Source organism: Tachysurus fulvidraco, chromosome 24 (genome assembly GCF_022655615.1).
Source record: "Tachysurus fulvidraco isolate hzauxx_2018 chromosome 24, HZAU_PFXX_2.0, whole genome shotgun sequence".
NCBI lineage: Eukaryota > Metazoa > Chordata > Actinopteri > Siluriformes > Bagridae > Tachysurus > Tachysurus fulvidraco.
The window spans coordinates 15,977,325-15,984,804 of NC_062541.1; positions in this window are offsets into that span (position 1 = coordinate 15,977,325).

Here is a 7,480-nt window from a genome sequence, read left to right on the forward strand (position 1 = left end):
TTTATTTGTATAGCGCTTTTTACAATAGACATTGTCTCAAAGCAGCTTTACAGAACATAAACACAGAGCAGAAGGTAAACATAATTATAACGGCTCCTGAATTTTTTCTCCGTGACTAGAAAAACCACGCTTCAACTGATGCCTTCAGAACTTCAATATTTACTCTTTGTTTCACCACAACTTCAATTGAGCACCGTGAAAAACTAAAAGAATAAAATAAAATTGCACTCAGATTTGTAATGAAGTGAATTCCATGACATTGTTTGATCAATCACATGGCCTATTAAACATACTAATACACAAAACAAACATAACCAAACATACCGTGTGCTTTCCAATCAGGATTCAGGAGACATTAGAGTTCTTCTGATTAATTAGTCTTATAGTAATCAATCTTACTCTTCTTACAATCTTACACTCAGTTCACATGTAATAACCTCGTGCTTTTCAATGCGCCATGCTGCTTATCAAAACACATGACCAACACATACAATGGTACTTATTTTTTCTCCAGTAGGTGTCTCTATTGCCGATTGTTAAACAAAAGTATATACATATATATACAATAACCAAGAAAACATTCAATTATTACACAACATTTGTAACAAACAAAAACCTTAAAAAAGGAAACAAAAATATTCAGCACAAAATGTACTACAGTATATCTGTTCCAGCTACACTGCCACCAAAATTACAAGGATTTATGAAAGTAGTGTACCTTTTAACTGAAACCAATAAAGCCTGTAATTTTCCTATAAACTGTTAAACTTTCATTCTTCTTTCAACACTTTCAAAATAAGAGTTATTTTCATTTTATCTGAACACCACCATTCTGGATGTTAAGACAACTTTGTTTATACTCATAGTTCAGGAATTGTTCTCAACTATCACCACTATTTTTTGAATTGGACGTTCCAAAATGGTTATTTGTGTCAATCTCTCACCCCTTTTACCTAACTTACTTTGTCCCATTTGGAGTTTAACCTTTCTCACAAGCCCATCATCATCTGCATTTGTCTCAATGACTCTAGCTAGCCTCCATTCATTTCTGTGGACGTTGTCCTCTTTGACAATTACTACATCTCCAATTTGAACATTTCTTCTAGGTTTGTGCCACTGTTGTCTGAGGCTTAAGTTGGTCAGATATTCTTTGCGCCATCTGCTCCAAAACTGTTCAGACAGTACTGTACTCTTCTCCACCTTTTCCTAGCGTATAGATCTTCACAAATAAATTTGCCAGGAGGAGGCAGAGGCACTGAAGTCTTCATCGTAAGCAGATGATTAGGAATCAAAGGCTCAAGACTTTGGGTCATTTATTGTGTCAGTGGTAAGTGGACGATTATTCACGATTAACATTGCCTCATAGAAAAATGTCCTTAATGAGGTGTCATCTAGTCTTCCTTTAGCTTGTGCCAGAACAGCATTCATCACACTCCTTACTGTTCTTATCTGGCGTTCCCACACGCTTCCCATGTGGCTTGCTTCAGGAACATTCATAAGGAAATCACACTGTTTGCTTGCCAGATAGATAGAAATCCTCTCTTGGTCTAGATCCTTCAAACCTTTTTCCAGTTCATTCTTTGCACCTATGAAATTTGTACCTTGGTCGGATCTGATCTGTCGCACGGCTCCTCTGATTGCTATGAAACATCTTAAAGCATTCAGAAATGCATCAGTTGTGAGATCTTCTAACATTTCTAAATGTACAGCCCTGGAGCTCAAGCACGTAAACAACAGACCATACCTTTTAAATTCCTTCCGACCTTGTTTCGTGTAGAAGGGGCCAAAACAGTCGATACCAGAATATGAGAATGGGGGTGATGGTTCTACTCTGTCAGCTGGGAGGTCAGCCATACGCTGTTCCTCAACTGGTCTGCGCAGCTTTCTGCATGTAACACAATTTTTGATGTACTTGGCCACTACATTGCTTGCACCCATTATCCAATATCCACTAGATCTGAGCTCATTTAAGGTTTGACCTCGACCTTGATGTTGAATTTTCTTATGGCAATGGTCAAGTATTAGCTGTGTGACGATGCCTTCCTTCGAAAGAATTATTGGATGTTTTAACTCCAATGCTGCGTTAGACTTTCTTAACCGTCCTCCAACCCTGAGAAGTTCATTCTGGAGTACAGGATCAAGTTGGTATAACCTGTTATTCTTTGGAAGCTTAGCAGGGTTTTCACTGAGACATTTCAGTTCTTCTTCAAAGGCTTCTTTTTGTGCTGCCTTGAGAAGCACAAGAGCTGCTTTCTCGCTCTCCTCTACACTAATGAACCCCGATCTGTCTCTTTTCACAAGTCTTTTGATCCTAGCTATTGCATTGAGTGCTGTATTCCAATCTGAGAATCTTGCAAGTCTTTCAAGAAAGTTGTCTCTTACAGAGGCATCTGTTTTCAGGACCTTTACCTCAGGGTCACCTACAAGAAGCTTTGGGGAATTTTTATGAGTAACAATTTCTTTTTCCCATAGAAACCTAGGGCCTTTCAACCAACTTGAGTCAATTAAGTCTGCCACCTTGGAACCCCTAGATGTGCAATCAGCTGGATTTTGACTTGATTCCACATAGAACCACTGCTTTGGATCTGTAGAGTCTCTTATTTTCTGGACACGATTAGCTACAAAAACATGAAAGCGCCTGGCTTCATTCTTGATATATCCTAATACTATCTGGGAATCAGTCCAGAAAAATTCCTCAGTTATCTCCAGGTCTAGCTCTTCTCTAAGAAGATGACTTACTGCCGCTGAAACTGTGGCTGCAGTCAGCTCAAGGCGTGGTATGCTGAAAACCTTTGTAGGGGCTACTCTGGCCTTTCCCATGACCAGTGCACAATGTACTTGTTCCTCAGCAACAGTCCTGATATATGAACACTGCCCATAACCTTCACTGCTGGCATCTGAAAAATGATGCAGCTCAATTTTTTGGATTTTGCCCATATTTTCAGGAATGAAGCATCTTGGTATTTGAATCCTTTGGAGATTTTCCAAGTCATGGAGCCATGTATTCCACTTTGGCTTCAGATCAGAGGGAAGAGGTTCATCCCATCCTACCCCTCGTTTGCACATCTCTTGGAGCACTCTTTTTCCAATAAAGATGTAGGGAGCAAGAAAACCTAATGGGTCGTACACACTTGCAACCACTGATAGAATTCCCCTTCGAGTGGCAGCCCTTTCAGTGAGGTCAACTTTAAATGAGAATGTATCAGTCTCTATGTTCCACTTCACTCCCAGTACACTCTGCATTGGAAGCTCATTGTAATTCAGATCAACATCCTTCACTACACTGGCACGTTCGGTCTCTGGTATTGCACTCAAAACATCTCTGCTATTGGACATAAACTTGTGCAAATGCAGGTTTCCTTTAGCCAAAACTTCTTTTGCCTCGCTGATCAACTTCTTGGCCTTCTCATTGGAATCAACACTGACAAGACCATCATCCACATAGAAGTTTTTGCGAATGAAGCTCGCTGCCAGTGGGTAGTCCCTTTCATATTTACTGGCAAGATATTTCATGCCATAGTTCGCACACCCTGGAGAGGATCCTGCTCCAAAAATGTGTACTCGCATGCGATATACCTTGGGTTCCTTTTTGGTGTTCCCTTCTTCCCACCATAGGAATCTCAGGAAATCACGATCTTCTGGACTGACATGAAAGCGATGGAACATCTTCTCCACATCGCAAACAATATCAATCTGATGCTCACGAAATCTACACAGCACTCCAGTCAGAGCATTTGTTAAGTCTGGCCCTGTGAGTAAGTGGTCATTTAGAGACGTACCTTCAAATTTAGCTGAGCAGTCAAATACCACTCTTATTTTTTCTGGCTTTCTGGGATGGTACACCCCGTGGTGCGGAATGTACCATGTACTGTCTGCTTTTGGCATGACAGTTGCTTCTTCAGCATCTCCATCTCTAAAGACACCATCCATAAATCTCACATAGTCCTCTCTGTACTTAGGACTTCTCTCCATTTTCTTTTTCAAATATTTCAAACGAACCACAGCAAGATGCTTATTGTTCGGCAACTGTGGACGCTTTCTGAAAGGTAAGGGCATTTCCACATGTCCTTCTCTGTTGTGTTGAACCCTTTCATCCAACTTTTGAAGAAATTGAATGTCCTCTTGAGATATTATCCTTGCTTTTGAATCTGTATCCCGAAAGTCTGCTTCTAACGTCTTAATTATAGAGGCAGGTGTAATAGCTGGGAGTTCCTTCACCAATATGCGATGACAGAACCCTGTTACATTTCTAGAGCAACTATTGGGTGATATGGATCCCACTATACTCCAGCCTAAGTCCGTTTTGACTGCGTAGGGTTCGTTATCTTTCCCTGATATCACTTGGGTTGGCTTTAGAGCTCTTGGACAATCATAGCCAATTAGAAGCCCTACAGGACAATCCAATAAATCTGGCAGCTTGTCTGCAACACTGAGCAGGTGGATCCATTTCTGAGCCTTTTTGCAAGTAGGAATGCTATCTCGTTCCAAGGGAATGTAATCTCGAGTGTAAACTGGTGGCAACTCAATGTACTCTTGCAAACTATAACCTCTCACTCTTAGTCCATCTGCTCTCTGACAATTCTCTATCGTAGCTCTATCAGTCATTGTGGACAGCTTTAATTTCACAGGTTCTGTGTTTACTTGCAGTTTGTCGCAGATCTCTTTATTGATGAATGTATTACTGCTCTGTGTGTCCAGCAATGCATAGGCTAGAATTTCTGGGCTGTCCTTTGTTGCACAAGAGAGCCATACTGGAACAATCATTGAAGTGCGATTATAGTTGTCCATTCCCACACTACATAAGCTAATGGAGGCCCTTTCATCAGATGAAGCTTCTGGTTTTCCTGCTTGAAAACGTTCTTCATGAAGTGGAGAGGGATGACTCTGCCTGCAGATGTTGCAAGTTGCTCGCTTTCTACAGTTTTTGAAGATATGGCCGACTCTGAGACAACCAAAGCACATCTTGTTGTTGATGACAAACTTTTTCTTCTCCTCAAGAGGCATTGCTGCAAACCTTTCACATTTGTATATAAAGTGATTTGGTTGACAGCAGACACATTCTAATTGTCTCTTATCTCGAGTGACAGAAGGGTTGAGTTTGGTACCGGTTTCTCTTTCCAATGCACTCACGTTCTTTGCAATGGGTTTAACATTTTGCATCAGAGCACTGGCTTTGAAACGTTTTTGCTCTTTCCCTAACCTTTCATCTGCATGTTTTAAAGCATGTAGAGAGGAAACAGGATTACAGGCAATGCGTGCCTCTTCTGCCACAAAGTCGGAAAACTCAGCGAACCTTGGGTATGGCTTTTCTTCATTGAGTGCTTTACTGACATACCGATTCCACCGAGTTGTTATCCAGTCAGGAAGTTTCTGCAGCAATTTCTGGTTCTCTTCACAATCATCCAAAACTCCCAAACCATGTACATGAGGCATTGCATTTTTACAGGAAATAAGGAAATCACTAAACTCCCTTAACTTCAGTGATTCTTTAGGTCCAATTTTTGGCCAGTTATTCAACTTTGTCCTAAATGCTCTTTGAACTACAAAGGGGTGTCCATAGCGTTTATTCAGGGCATCCCAAGCTTGCATGTATGCATCTTCATCACTCCTATAAAAGGTTCCCTCTAGTACACTGAGCGCATCTCCACTTATGTACTTCTTCAGATAGAACAGCCTATGTGCTGAAGTTGTACAGTTTGTCTCAATCAAAGCTTTAAAACAAGTGCGCCATTCAGTGAACTTGAGTGGGTCACCTGTAAAGGTGAATGGCTCTGGAGCTGGAAGTTTGGTCATTGCCAGGGATTCTGTAAGTGTTTTCACTAATACAACCTCATCTACTTTCGCCTCTAGCTTATTTTTAGAGCACGGTTGAGCTAAAGGTTGATAGGTTGAAGGAATGGTTGCAGGAATGGTTATAGATTGGTGCAGGAATGGTTATTGTGTTGCAGCGGATGCTGACATGGAGGCAAAGCACATCTTTCTTTTGTATCTCCTATTTCAGCATTCAATCTTGATTCCTCTTCTGCATACACAATATATTCAGCTTCTATGACTTCAAGATCCCTTTGTTCCTCTAGCATTTTTAACCTCTCTTGTTGGGCTAGCACCTCTTTTCTTTGAGCTGAGATTTCTTTTTCTCTCTTTAGTTCAGCACGTTTTGCAGCTAAGCGTGCCGCTGCTTCTGCTCTTTTTACTGACATATGACTTTCCGGCTGACTTTCCTTTTCAGCTCTCGACACAGTTGATCCATAAATTGACTTGGCGTCATCTCTTTGCAGTAACTGGAGGAGTGTTTCCTTTACAGACTGCGCATTAAACTCTTTAGTTCCAACTTCTGTGCAACAGTTTTAGAGCAATGTTCTTTCAGTTTTAGAGCATTGTTCTTTCAGTTTGGATCTGATAAACTGAGCTTCAGCCTTAAAGTTTAAGTATGTGAACATAAAGTTCCGTTCTCTTTTTGCTAACTCATCACGTCTTAACTCAAGCATTTTTTCTGTTGGACGACTTTCTCTTTCTGATCGCCTAACCTCTCGCTCAACTTTTGATGATAACCCTTGGAGTTTTGTTTTATTAACCTGCAGATCTGCATTAATTTCTGAAATGCGTTCTTCATAATTTTGTCTTTCTGAGACATCAATTTCAGTTTCTAATTTCCCCTCTAATTGTGCCTTTTCATCTTCAAGAGCTTGAATGACTTGGTCTAAGACACTTTCTGATCTATTTAGATCCATGTTGGTAACAGTTTAAACCACAAAATTATTCAGCTTAATACCCAGCTGTACTAACACATTGGAGTTGTACAAATGTCAATTATTAAACAAGTTACACCTTTATCTAAACTTTTATCTAAAGTATTAAATGCAAAAAAAAAAGTTTCAACAATTTTCATACAATTTCAATTAGAATAAATGTTAATGCAACAACAACAACAACAACGAAGAAATTAAGTTTTCAAGCTGAAAATACAGTCCAAATACCTTCAAATCCAAGGGTATCAACTCCTATTGATGACTAAATTGTCTAAAACGTTGCTGCCTTGAGGCTATTAGTTGTAACTGCAAAATATCTTCTTGCGCTGCTCTTCTACACAGAAAGGAGTTCAATCACGCTAAAGCAATGATGGAGTTTCAATGCGACGAAATTGCGTTGCTCCCTTGAATGACGACATCTTTACCTCCACTGATGGCTGCTATTTTTCACCGGAGTCAACTGGATCACCGTGAGGGCAGGCAACTATTCCTTTTCCATGATGAATTCTTGCACGTTTTCAGAGGGTGTGAATACACGTTTTTCACTATAACGGCTCCTGAATTTTTTCTCTGTGACTAGAAAAACCACGCTTCAACTGATGCCTTCAGAACTTCAATATTTACTCTTTGTTTCACCACAACTTCAATTGAGCACCGTGAAAAACTAAAAGAATAAAATAAAATTGCACTCAGATTTGTAATGAAGTGAATTCCATGACATTGTTTGATCA